At 34.4% G+C, this 14523-nt stretch overlaps 1 long non-coding RNA gene across 1 annotated transcript in view; it reads right to left on the bottom strand.

Annotated features, from left to right (window-relative positions):
- Positions 1-13347: 13347 nt before the first annotated feature.
- The window catches only part of LOC133089852 (uncharacterized), a 355571-nt gene continuing 354395 nt past the window's right edge, over positions 13348-14523 (bottom strand). Inside the window, exon 3 of the long non-coding RNA XR_009700753.1 lies at positions 13348-13399. This is a non-coding gene — a long non-coding RNA (uncharacterized LOC133089852). The remainder of the gene's footprint in view (positions 13400-14523) is intronic.

Here is a 14523-nt window from a genome sequence, read left to right as displayed (position 1 = left end):
ATGTGTTCACAGATTAGAAGAACTAAGTGATGGAGTGAAGGTGCACTGTGCCTGGGTCATTAGCTGTCCCCTGAGCATCCACTGAAGTACCTCTGTTCACATCTGGCCTTCAATTTTAGCTCACACAAATCACACCAAACCATTCTCTACCAAAATATTAAGTCAAGCCCAGCTTTTTCTACTATAGCAGTATCCTTCTTGAGTTCACAGGTACATTCTTTCTCTAGAAAAGAATTCCCATTAAAGAAAGTTTTCCATTCAACCCTGTGAAGCTAAGGGTCTGTCTATTCCCCTGTCACTTATGTATGCATCTTCTGTCCCTCCAGTGAGACTCCAGGTACCCAGGAAACCTGCCAAGTTTTTTTAAGACCTCTCCACCCAGGGCCTGTTTCCTGATGTCATGCTTGCAGTTTCCTGAGAGTTACGCTAGAAGTGAGGAAAAAATAGGTCCTAGGAGTACTTGTATACTCATCCTACTTGGGGTTTCTGGCACAGTTCCCTCAGGGTCTCCTAAAAAGTACAGAGCAGATTTTGCCTCACCATGTTGTTAAGAAATCTGCTTTAGTCCCAGGGAATGGAAACCTTGCTCCTGTAGCAGGTAAAAACAATCTGCTAAATCTATATTATCAAAAAACATCTACTTATTAATCCCCATTCCACTCAGGAATAGAGGCATATTTTGAATCAATTTAGGTCTCTTCCTATAATATCCAGGGTTCTATTAGGTTTAAGGGTCTTATATTCTGCCAGGGCTGGGATAGAACCATCTAAGCAGGCACTGAATCCATACTTAGCTCCATCGGGTCTGCAAACGTCCATACCTGTAGGCTGTTAAACCATCCCTTTTCCCAAGTACAGAGCCTCTTTAGAAACTCCTCTTCACTCATTTACTAATGCAACTTGGCCAGAGGCATGTGAGTTCATTCCGTTACTTGGGAACATCACTGGAGAGCATGATACTTCTTGACTCAATCTGTTTCTCTCTGACTACAGAAACTTCACAGCCACTTCCTCTCTGGATTCTGATGCTATCTAAACTTTGTACAGAAAGGGAAGGGCAGATCATCTTTGCCCTCAAATTGCCCCAAAACATCAGTGCTTTACCCAGGCCCATTACTGGCAAGCGGTGATTTTGAATGCCCTTTCTTCAGGGATCCACCCTATCTACGTATCCACCTATTTATTTATTCTTTTATGACACAATTATTTCTCCTCCAATTCTGTTTTTCTTGTTGGAGTATAGGATGTAAACAGGAACCATAATTCTTGGCTCTTAATTTGAATTGGCAATCTTAATACCAAAACTCAAGAATTCATGTGCTTTGTTTTCTCTGCTTTCTGTGGTCTCATCCCTTTCCCGAAGCAAAATCACTGAGGGCTTAGCTGTCTGAATAAAAAAACTTTATTAAGAGAAAGAAATTAAAAATATAGAGAGAGAAAAATTCAAAAATATGCCATCACATCACTATTTTCCTCATCATTCCATGTGAGTTTTATGTTCCCCCATTCAAAAAAATTTATTACCTATTTGAATTGATTAGTCTTTTTATTTTCTTTATGGTTTCTAGCTTTGGAGTTTTTCATGGGAATCAATAATCTGGTTTACAGAAAACAGTATGAAATACTGTTGGGGAATACTAGAGTACATTAGATAATCTGCCTTACTTTTAGTCCTTAAATACAAACAATAAAGGCCCTACTAAGTGGATGGTGAATGAGAAAGTTTTTATAAATTTTAAGGTCTTACATAAATATTATATTATAGTCTGAGCTCCTAAAAGGAAGACACCCTCAACCATCTAAAAGGTAGTGTTATTGTCAGCTGAAAAGGCATATGAAACATTTACCAGTTTGGAGAAAATGGAAAAAAAAGTTATATATTAAAACACCACCTTTCTGCTTCATGTCAACAACGATAAGGACTTCAAAAGTGTTCTGAATCTCTACCTCTGTGACAGAATGTATCAATATAAGAAAACGTCCTCTTTTTCTCAGTATTCAGCACATAACAAAAGTTATGTGTCATTATTTTTAGCTACTGCTGCTCTTTCAACTTCATGATAAAATATGTGGGACCAGCTATGGTGTACCTTTTGTATTGACACTGTTACCCTGTGCACCAGTCACACAGAATGTCATTCCAATTGTACTATTTAACATTTGGGAAAGCACAGTGACAGTAGAATTGGAGCCCAGGGCCCTGAGCAAGCAGAGGTTTTCACCTACATCTCCAGCAGTGCACCTGAATTAAGGACTTGACTCATTACTTGCTATTTCAGGCTTGAGTCTTTCTTGGTTATACTGATAAAGTGCAAAACACTGGAAGCAGACATATCAGGCTTTTGATACAAGCCTAACCCTGTAAAAAACAGCAGCTTTTTAAGTGCAAAGTGCACTTAACTTCCCATGGGTATCATTTATCTACCAGTCAATTGCTAATCCTCAGTAAATGAAGGGAAATTGGGACGGGCTTAGCATAAATTCTCCTCTTTCACAAGACCTAACTAGCAAAACTCACCAGGCAACTAACTGCTTTTTGAAGTGACAGTAGTCAAATTACACTGAGATATATGGAAATGGCAACATTTTTATGAGATATATATCTTCATCAGATTGATAAAAAAGATTAATACTGTGATCTAAGCTTCATAAAAATCTATCCATATTATGTAAGAATATATCTGAATTTCACCCCGACTCTGTGTTTTGTTCATTTTTTAGGTTACCATATTTTTTATAGAAAAATGAAGACTCAAACTTTCTCTTTTTTCTTTTTAGGAGGTTAAGACATCAAAATTTAACCCAAAGCTGTTGTTCTTATGGAAGACCAGTAAACTCAACCTTATAGCTAAAACAAGCAACCTGGCCCTCAAAGACTGTTTTAAAGCACTTAAATGAGTGCTTTTCAGCAAATGTCAAAAAGAAGAGAAGATTATTTTGAGAGCTTCTAAGGTATAAATAATTTTTCAGAAACACTAGAATTATGCCGGGATGACTTCTGCCTTTGGAAAAGATAATTGCAATTCGCTGTTGTGATACAGCTTAAACAAGTATTTCTCATTGTATTTAATATTTAATGTCATTTTTCATCACTATAAACCAACAGTTCTTTCTGTAGCAAAATTATCCTATTTGACACTTCCTTTTCTTCACCTCCTGGCATACCCTCACATGTGCAGGATTATCTAAACAACTGTTTACACCGAAATGTACAAAGAGTTAGCCTGTAATGGAAACACTGAAAATATATTTTCAATAGATTTTAAAATTCCAAGCAAGCCTCAACATACTCAGTAAAATGTCAGAAACAGAAAAACTTTAAATCTTTCAGTTTGTTCATTCTTATTCACACATATAGAAAAAGAAAAAAGCTACTCTAAGCCTAACACATATGGAATATGTTTGTTTCCTGATGCTGATGGTCAGTCATGATCAGGCACTTGGTTATGTTACTTACTGTGCTACATATCTGGCAATACTGTGCACTGTCAAATGAGCTTTAGGTCTGATGGTAATTTTATTCTCAGGTTCAGTCATATGATGCTTCCCTATAGGAATAGGTTCTATCACAGGAGCAAATTATTCAAATCTAGTTTAACAGACTCAATAGTTCTCCTCAGTTCTATCTTGGGCATTTTGTATTCCTTTCCCTACACCTAGTGGCTATGTAGCAATTCAATTACCAACGTTCTTCATCCAGAAAGTGCAGTTGAATTCCGGTAATTCTTATTCTGTTTGATTTCTTTTTTTCTCCTAGTTTAACACATGCCAGTTGGTGTTGACTGAGTTAAAAATCTTGAAATAAGCCTGGCACTGTGTCAGTATGTAGGTTAATAAATGAGAAAAAAATTTAATAAAATACACACTAGAAATGGAAAACAAGATTAGTGGTGACATGTCAAGAGGGCATTTTTCGTCTACGCACACAAAATAAAATGAGCTCAATGCAGCTGAAGAAAAGAGGAATGAGAGACATGATATAAAGTGAAAGATGAAAAGGCAGAGGGTGAGTGTAAAGAAGCATGTTGAGAGACCACAGAGTCAGCTGGCAAGAAAAGGCAGCTCTAATAACCTTAGAGGTAAAACCCCAATAAGCAGATCAAGGGGGTAAGAAGCAAGTTTTAGAATAAAAAAGCAGTAAGATAAGCAACTTCAAGATCATTAAAAGAGCAAGGTGATAAAAGTATGCAAGAGTCTTTGGAGGTTATTAAGAATTTTAGGGAATTACAATAATAAGAAAGTTGTAAGGGAAAAAAAGTCTTTACATAGTCTTTCATAAAAGAAAAATCACCTGTCAAAATCTGTCTGCCTGGACACTAGAATTAGACTCCTGTTCTTCAAAAACAAGGTATGTCTTCTGATCAGATTTGGCTTCATCTTTCTTCATTTCTCTAAATAATCTTTCTCTGTTTGAAGAAATATGCAAATAGACTTATATACCTATACATAAACAATGGAACTGAAAATTCAAAGAGAGTCAAAGAAAATAGACTTAATGTTGGAATTTCATGAAATTAAATTTGAAATGAATTTCCATAAATCTCATAAGTATATTAGTTATATCTACAAATAATAAATTCATTAGAGATCAGCAAGTATCTGATTAAATTATTAATACAAGAAGTAAATTCAATTGAATCAGATAGGTAGATACTTGGAGAGGGGACCTGAGCAAACTCTCTTTGTCAGTATTGATTAAATGAATCAGAAAATGAGTTTCTACTTAATATCTGACAAGTACCCACAGACCCTCTTAAAGAGTCCCTTTAGGGATCTGCAAGTTAGGTAACAGAAATAGATATAATTAACATCTTGGGAACTTGTCTACCCTAGTTTGTACTCTTGTGCTCCATAAAGAGTCTTAATAGATTTCTTTAGAAAGAACACTGTGGATTCAGATACATAGTCATAGAAAGTTAATAAAAACAACTAACAACTATTCAGCCTTTACTATGAGAAATGTGCCTTACTGTCCCTATTTTGCAGATGACAGAACATGGGACTGGGAAGTTACCTCACTCTTCTGTCTTCTTTATGTTTAGATTTCAACTAGATTATACAAAGTACTTCTACGTATCAATAAGAAAGAAGCTTTATAGAAAAATGGTCAAAGCATAGGGATAGGCAATTCTCGGGGAAAAAATAAATATTTGAAAAGCTGATCATCACTATTAGTAATCAAAGAAATGGAAATTAAAATAATAATGTGATAATTTATAGAAAATAATTATAATTGACTATATCTGACTTGGCACTGGTGGAGACAAATGATCACTTACATGTTGTTGATAGGGAGGCACTGTGGCAGGATGTATCAAACTCAAAGTGAGCATGACAGAGAACCATTAATTCTGTTTCTAGAAATATCTGTAAGAAATACTCACTTGTGTATGGAGGCATACAAAAAAAGAAGCAAATGAGCACAATTTAACAGCAAAAATATGGACGAATTGCTCAACAATGAGGGAACTGTAAATAAATTGTATCATATTGCTATTATGCAAAACTCTAAAGTAATTAAAAAGAACAAGATGAATCATATGAAAAGAACTCCAAGACACATTTTAAGAAAAGAAAAAAATTAAGTAGTAGTAAATAGATAAGGAAATTGCATTGTTACATCAGCAGAAGGAAATAGAATCTGCTGCTGAGAATGTAAAAGTAGGCTATCCTAGTCTTGATTCCATATACTCTGGGTTTTGAAATAATTTATAAAGTGTTTCTGTATTACTCATGTGATTAAAAAAACACAAATATGAAATTCTTTATGGGTTCTATATTTCTCTCAATGACTTATTGGACTCAATTTTACATATAAAATTGTCTGTCTGAATTTTTATACCCTACTTTGTAGATGTGTTTAAAAATGGCTCAATGAAATTAAAAATTCTCAAAAAATATAATAAACCCCACTATACTGGAAAGAAGTGCACATTTAGAATCATAGAACTTTGCACTTACTCTTCACACAAACTTTTATAAAAATCCCTTGAAGTCTGAACCTCAGTTTTCCTTATTCAACGTCGTATCTTTCCTGCTTGACTTCTCATCTCCATAATCACATCCACCCTAATTCAACTTCCAGAGCTACTGTCAAATGCAAAAGAATTCTATAAAATTCACTTTGCAAACAGCACAGCATTTTATACATTGATAGATGCAGATGTAGATATTTAGTTAAGCTGAGACTATTAGAGAAAAATATATAACACCTATTTTTTTAATGTAACTTACTAAGCAGTTATAGTAGAATCTAGAGAGAAAACTCAAGATTCAGCTGCTTATACTTAATCTTTTACATCTCAAAAATAATATTATCATCAAAAAATGTTTATAAACTGGAAAAAAGCCATTGGAATTGTTTCAGAAGTTTTATTATAAGCCTACAATCAAAAAAGGCTTTGTAATACTAAAAAGAACATTCAAAAGTTTTTCTCAGCAAAACATTCAGAGTTTGTTAGCAGTTTGTTGTAATTATTGTATGAGTGTTCAGAAACAAATTAATTATAATAAACAGGAATACCTGTGTTACTTTGAAAAAATCTATTAGAATCATTCATAAAACTGAGTAAATATTTTAACTTAAAATTGCTTAGGTTAAAAAATCTTATGTTAAATAATTAAGATAGATATATTATAGATAGAAATGTAATAGATGTATACATGCAATCAAAGAAACAAAGATGCAAGTTCATAAATTACATTAAATTCAACAAAAAATAAGCCATTTGCACTCCTTTCTCTAACATTTACCCAGAATTTTTAATAAAGAATAACCTAATAAGTAATAACTAATAAGTAACTTCATGGCTTAGAAGTTAATGTACACAAATAGTTTTGATAGTGGAATATGAAACGTTTACTTTAGAAAGTGATGGTTAGCTCACAAAGGAGAAAAAAGAAAAAGAAAAGAGAAAGGGAAGACACAGTAGGAAAATCATTTAGATTGAAGGTTACAGCAGCTGTACAAATAAAGAAAATGGTGCAATCAACAGTTCACATCCTTTTGATGGATCACTGAAAAAGCTCTATGTAAATAGTTTTGACATTTAAGCTCCTGTAGAAAATAATACAGTAAAAAACATGCAAGCAAGAAGCTATAAAGCATAAAGAATCTGGCAGTCACTTTTCCCTCAGCAGATACAGGCCACTGATCAGCTGATTTATATATTAAAAAAAAAAAACAACTCTCAGGACAAAGAACTGCAACCTTTGGTGGAAAACTTAGTAAAGTTTGTGAGGGCAATATGTTCTGTAGGCTCATGGGTACTCAACAAATGACAACATGATGGCCCAGACTTCAGTCTCAATGCTAACTCAAGTCTCCAAATGGAGAAATTTCTCTCACCTTAAGATTTTTTAATAAAATAAAGTAACAAAAGTTAATGGCCTGCCAGATGTTCACCACAGGGAGTTTGCTTCAAGGAAATTGAAGGAGGAACTTAATTTTGAATTTATGGAAACATTTCCCCCCCATTTTTCCTTGTTTGTCCCATGTTGCTTTTCAGCTTTGTTTGGCCAATGCCAGAAGTGCCACACTGGGACTCTTTCAGTGCTATTCATCTCTGCATTAGAACAAGATGTGTTTAACTCCCCCCAACCTTTTTTTTTCTCACCAGGGTACAGATAAAGGTAGCAGAAAAATTATCCTAAAACTAACAATTGCTCTGACAATTTTTGATCAGCTCAACAGAAAATGAATCACATGAATCAATGAAAATATCTTAAAGCACAGTCAGATATTCAAGCTGTAGCATTCTGTGAAACAAGGCACTTTATTTTTCAGCTTCCATATTTAGGGCCTGTGAGTGTGTTTTGTTCACTTCTTAAGCATTTTTGAAAATGATATGAAATCAAAACATTGCACTTGGGTGATCTTCAAGATTATATAAAGATATAACAGTGGAGGAGTCATCTTTTTCAAAGTAGTCTTAGGTTTAAAAGTTGGAAACCTACGTGTGTTTGCTTTAGGAGGGGGTTGAAGCAAAAGGGAGAAAGGAGAAGCAAAGGAGGGGAGTCGAGGATGAAAGAAGAAAAGAGCAATCCACTATTCCTCAAATTATAGACCCATATTTATTAATAATTTAAGGAGTGTGTTTTACATCCATTCACATGTGGAATTCTGCACAAACTCTTGACTCAGTCCCTACTCTCTTCTTGAGTGGCTCCCAATCTTTGAAGTACAAACAAAAATCACCTAAAAACTTGTTAAAAGTGTGGACTACCGGGCCCCACTCCTAGAGAACTTACATTTTGGAAGGTATCTCAGGAGACTTTTCTTTAGAAGGTTCAGTACCCACAACTTGAAAAATACTGCTTTAGATTCCTTTATGACAAAAAAAGCCCAAATCCAAGATAATTTTACCTAATAATTGTGGGTAACTCTCTTTTCCTTGATATTAACAAAAATCAAGCAAGCAATTTAAAAAAAATGAATATTATAATAAGTATTTTATAGTTAACTGAAAGAGATGATAGAAACCTAATAAATTATTTGTTGGATGTACAACAAATGTACAAATGGAAGAATAAATGTGTAAGCAGGTTTACCCAACACATGCTCTCTGGATACTCAAAATTTCTAACCTGGAATAAGAACCCTATGTAAAACTGATTAACTTTCTTCACAATGTACAATTTAAAGTCAATTCTTGTGTTACTTAAATCAAAAGAAATATATTAGCAGGCAGTACATACAAAGTTGCTTATGTTTTGTCAATTGGAAGATATTAATCTAATGCACTCACTCTTGTTCATTGGTGGTAAAAGCAACAAAATATTCAGTCATCACTGAAATAAGACAAACAGAATGAAAAATACATAATTCACCTAATTTTTCACTTTAAAGGCAGTGTTTCCCAAAGTTCATTTACTTGTATAATATTTTCATAATTTTGGCCATATCCTTGTAAGATATGTATGTCAATGTATCATGAAAAAGAAAGGTATTTGCTGAGACACTACCTATTTTGTTTCAAATATTTCACACTAACTCCAGTTATCTTCTGAAATTTCTGGTATATTTTGTTAGCTGTATTTCCCTACCCCACATTTAAACAGAAAACCTCAGCTACTAAAGTGAAAAAGTATTTGTTCTTCTATCACCTAAAATTAGCTCATGACCTAGCAGTGGCTTATTCACAGCATTTTGAGAAACTATGCTCAGGGTCCCAATCCCAGAAGCCCCTCAGATACTCTCACACTCATCTATGAATGAAGGACTGTTCCAAATGATTCCATGTATAGAAAAGTCTTAAAATGTTTAAAATACTTTAACCTTAAAGAATCAAACATCTTTTCCCAGTGATCTTTGACAAGGAGAAATGTTAAGTGGTGACTTTAAATGTCTTTGTTCCCACCTCTGCCACACTTACAAAATTAAGGTTAAGTTGAAGAAGGAGTCCCCAGAAAATCTCTAGGATCACTCTCCATGTTATAGAGGGGAAAAATTTTAATCTACAAGATTCAATTTGCCGAGATAACTCAGACTAAAATGAGGTGGACATTATTTCTAAATTACTGACAAAACCATCTCTACCCACGGATTTGCATAAGGAGAATTGTCCTTAGTACAATGGGTCACATTCCCTAATTTGTTTTAAAAGTCTACCTTGTTTGTGGTTTGTTTTATTGTCTTAAGTCTTACCTAAGTTATTTATACTTCATGTCTGGTTTGGAGCTTAGAAGAAAACAGATAATTGGCTTAAGTGTCATCAAGTATATAAGAAGGCTATGTATGTTTCTATTTTATATCACAAAAAAAACTCAGGAGTAAGGAAAAAAGAATTGTCCTCAACCTTCAGAGTATTTCTGAAATTTATCTTTTGATTGAAAATACTACCTGCATCTGTAGACATTTGAGGAGCAAAGTTTAATAGGGCAGCATTTTTATTTCAAACTAATTTGTATTTAATCTCAAAATAATAAATCAGGTCCATTGAGGAAACTGAATAGTATTTCAATTATCAACCTTTGCCAATGAACACCATGATCTATTTGAAATGTTTGCATTTTTTATTCACTTAAAATGGGAATTTTTAATCTCATAAGATTAAAGAGATTAAGACCTTCCATTTGACTTTTCAGAATTACCCACTGTTCTGCTCATATACCATGAAATAGAGGTATTTGTGTAATCTAGCTCTATATTCTCACTAAAACTTATTACATTGATGTGACTAAACCTCAATATAAATAACTTTACCAAGTTAATAAAGTATTTCAGTTTTCTACCAAGATGGAAATACACAAATTAAATTAGTGATTAACAATATTTTACTCAACACTGCTAATTATTAGAGAAATGCAAATCAAAACTACAATGAGGTAACACCTCACATCGATCAGAATAGCCACCATCAAAAAGTCTACAAATAATAAATGCTGGAGAAGGTGTGGAGAAAAAGGAATTCTCCTACACTGTTGGTGGGAATGTAAACCGGTACTGCCACCATATGATTCTGCAATCCCACTCCTGGGCATATATCCGGAGAAAACTATAATTTGAAAAAATACATGCACCTCACTGTTCATTGCAGCTCTATTTACAATAGCCAGGACATGGAAGCAACCTACATGTCCATCGACAGATGAATGGATAAAGAAGATGTGGCACATATACACAATGGAATATTACTCAGCCATAAAAAGAAACAAAATTGAGTTACTTGTAGTGAGGTGGATGGACCTAGAGACTATCATACAGAGTGAAGTAAGTCAGAAAAAGAAAAACAAATACCATATGGTAACACATATATATGGAATCTAAGAAGAAAAAAAAAAGGTTCTTAAGAACCTAGGGGCAGGACAGGAATAAAGACACAGACATAGAGAATGGACTTGAGGACATGGGGAGGGGGAAGGGTAAATGTTTATTTTAATGCTAAACCTTTGGAAGCTCTCCAAAAAAATCGGAGTAACAGTTTCATGCTTTCCATGAAGATGGTGACATTTATCCTCTGGCTTTATGTGCCTCTATGACACCTCCACAGTTTGAGAATGTCAGCTAAATGATATATAAGAATTACAAAACCACATATTAGAAAAGAAAATAAAGTTTTCAATAAAGATGAAAAATTCAAAACAGGAAAATAAAGGTGGAAAATATCTGAAGTCATGAATGAATGCACTTAGTACAGTAATGTCTTATCATCTGTGGCTTTGGCAATCATGTTTTTATTTTTCTATAGAATGGAAAAATATATATTATTTTATATTATGCAGTTATATATATCTGCATAAAATTTTTAAACTGCATGCATATATTTCTACATAGAATAGTTCCAATCCCCATGAGCAAATAGTCTACTGGAATGATTACTTCCCCACTTTTCTGGGCCACTTAAATGAGTCTAGGGGATACTGCAGGTATACGGCATCTGTTTAAACCACATGTTCTCAATATGTAGATAGAAAAGTATAAATACATGTCCTTCAGGATCTTCATAATTTGTGAACGTGCCAAGCAGTTATACAAGCATTTGGCTGAGACTTACTAAAAAGGCAAAAAAGAATTTAAGTGTAAGATACATTAAATTTCAAGTCAGTAAGGGTTGGTTTGAAAACTTTAAAAAGAAATCACTTTGCATAATATAAAACTTCTAGGAGAATCTGCCTCAGCAGATTACACCACTTCAGCAATATTTCCTGAACAACTAAAAGTGATTCCAGAGAAAAGTTACCTCTAGTGTGTGTGTATATGTGTGTGTGCTTAACTAGTGGTTTGGTTTCAATGGGATGAATAAATTTAAAGCAAATTTCTAACTCAGATTGATCTTGTTTATTGTGGAAGTGGATTTTTACTATAATTTTTATTTCCTGAGGTTTAATTTTTTTAAATATATTAAATGCAATTTTTTTTCTGCGTTCTTGGTCTAGTCAACTTTAGTTTTGCCACACACTGTACTTTTCAGTAATGTAAAACCTATGGTTGGCAATGGATCACTGTGCAAAAAATAGATGCCAGGATGACGCAGTCCGCTAAGTAGATGTGGATCCCAAATCCACTTGGGATTTGGACCCAAGATTTTAGAAATGCAATTGATTACATGATTCACAGCATCCAGGAGGTAATAATAAACCAGTGACAGTCAGGGCATTCTTGATTTCTCATCTCAGGCTCAAAGTTTCTGGAGTCATCTCTGACGTCTCCCTAACTTCAGGTCCCATATTTAATAATCAAGTCCTGAAGTTCCACTGTCATGGATCTTTCAAATCAATTTCTTTCTTTCTATTCTCTTTGCCAACACCATATTTCAGACTTGCTTTATCACAATCTGTTCTGTCACAATACAGACTTCACGCTAATCAATCCTGAAAATGCCATCAGGTTAATCTTCATAAAACGCAATTCTGGACATGTCACTCACCTGCTCAAAAATTATCAGCAGCTCCCCAGTGCCTAGAGAATAAAGTCTCTACTTCTTAGCTTAAAATTCAGACTGTCCCCTGTATTATAATTATTGTTGGATATTTAGTTTCTTCTTAGGTGGTGGAACCAGTTTTTCCTTTTTACATAGAAAGTAACTGGCATAGAAATTTACACATAGAAGCATGAATTCATTCTTATAGATTCTATCATGACTCACATATCTACCTTTCTCAGTTCTAACATTTAATTATCATAGGATTATGCTCTCTTATTTTTAATTTCCTCTGGACAATAATATTCATTACTCCAGAAATTTTTCTACTATGGTTTTTCAGAATTAAGTATCAGAGACAGTTTCTCAAAAGTAGCATTCACTATTTTTTTTATATTATTGATATGAGACAAAGAAGAAAAGACATTCCATTACTTATCTGTGGAGCATAAAATCCTTGAGGTCAGAGATTGACCCTAATCTTCAGTCCTCCTCAATCTACCTTTACTTCCTTCTTCAACTTCTCAGCAACCTTGTATGAGTCCAACAAATGTGTTCACTAACTTCTGAATGCCCAGCCATGGAGAAATCAGGTAAGAGAAGAAAGTATCAAATGATATTTTCAAAGGCCATATTTGTCTAATCACTTTATTCTGCATTAATAGTCCACCTGTTCTGGGTTGTTTATCAGTGCTGTCTCTCTCTACACGGAGAATGATTACAGGTGAATCTCCACATGGATACTTTGGATGGGAGATCACTTATACCACTTGTGTTCAATTCAGAACTAAAAATACTATTGGGGCCCCATAAATGTTAAATAGCACTAAGAATAATAATAACTAACCTCTTCTTAGTAGATGTGCTCCTGGGTACACCCACTTGAATTTTTCCAATTACAATTCAAGAACATTTCAGTTCCCTTTATTCAGAACCATTATTCAGGCTCTTCTGGAAATGTTTTATTCAGTTTGCGCATCTCTTCTCCAGTCTTTGATTTAGAATTCAGCTCTCTAATAATGAGGGGAAATTGGGGTCTGAAAGAGAAAAACACCATTTTCTTAAATAATGAATGCTGCAGGCACACATTGTCTTAAATTACAATACAACTACATTTAAAAAATATCCATGATCACATCTCTGACATTACAGCATAATGACATGAGTAACATCAAAAACTGGTTTGAAAGGATTTTAGTGGTATTCTCTACGCAAATGTGTGACCTGACTAGACAGGCATTGTGGGTATAAGTAAAAAATAGAAAATATCTTTTTCTTTTGGTGGTGGTGGTTGCTGTTATTGTTGTTGCCGTTGATAATAAAGAAAAAGGTCTGATCCCTCTGGAAAGCTGTGCTCAACCCTTTCCCTGGGCTGTAGTTTACTCTGCTATTCACACCAGAGGACATTGGGGCAGCATCTTAGGCACTGTAATGAGACCTGAGCAAAAACAGCTTTCAAAATATAAATAAATCAGCCCTGTTTATCCCCAGCTCAGAGTTGGGACAACTCACTGTGAGACTTCCCTGTTTTTAACTGTGGAGCAGGCTGTTTTTCTTTGACTCCTTCGTAAACCCAAGTGTAACACATATCTACTTGGCCATTCTTGGGAAAAAAAGAAATAAAAAAAGTCAGTCCTGGAGCATCTGAGTACTATAAGTTTGGAGAGCTTTAAGGGTCCAGCTGAGACAACAGGGAACTCACAGCTGAATGACTGCTTGCTAATGGAGGAATGAAAGGACATGATAGACACAGAAGCAATGTCGGACAAGTGTCTCGGTGGGGAAATCTGCCAACCTGACAATGCCTTGCCCAGGAAATAGGGATGCATTTAGAACCACACTATTTTTAAATGACCACCATGACAAGAGCTGTTAAGTATTAAACAGGTGTGTGCTATCCGTGATTGCATTTGGATCTCGCAATTTAGTGGTGTCAGTAGAACTAATGACTGAGACGGATAAAGTGGCATACTTCCCTCATGGATTAAGATTCTGTATGAAAGCCAAAATAAAGTGCTGCACACCTGCCACATTTGAGAAAACATAGTCATAATTCCTAAGATGCTTATCTAAACTTTCTGGTCTTAAATTCTCAAATGGATCAGCTGAAAAGATTTCAGATATTTGTAAGTTAGAGAAAATCACAAAAACTTCTTTGGGC

Source organism: Eubalaena glacialis, chromosome 4 (genome assembly GCF_028564815.1).
Source record: "Eubalaena glacialis isolate mEubGla1 chromosome 4, mEubGla1.1.hap2.+ XY, whole genome shotgun sequence".
Classification (NCBI taxonomy): Eukaryota; Metazoa; Chordata; class Mammalia; order Artiodactyla; family Balaenidae; genus Eubalaena; species Eubalaena glacialis.
This window is presented reverse-complemented; position numbering and strand designations above follow the sequence as displayed.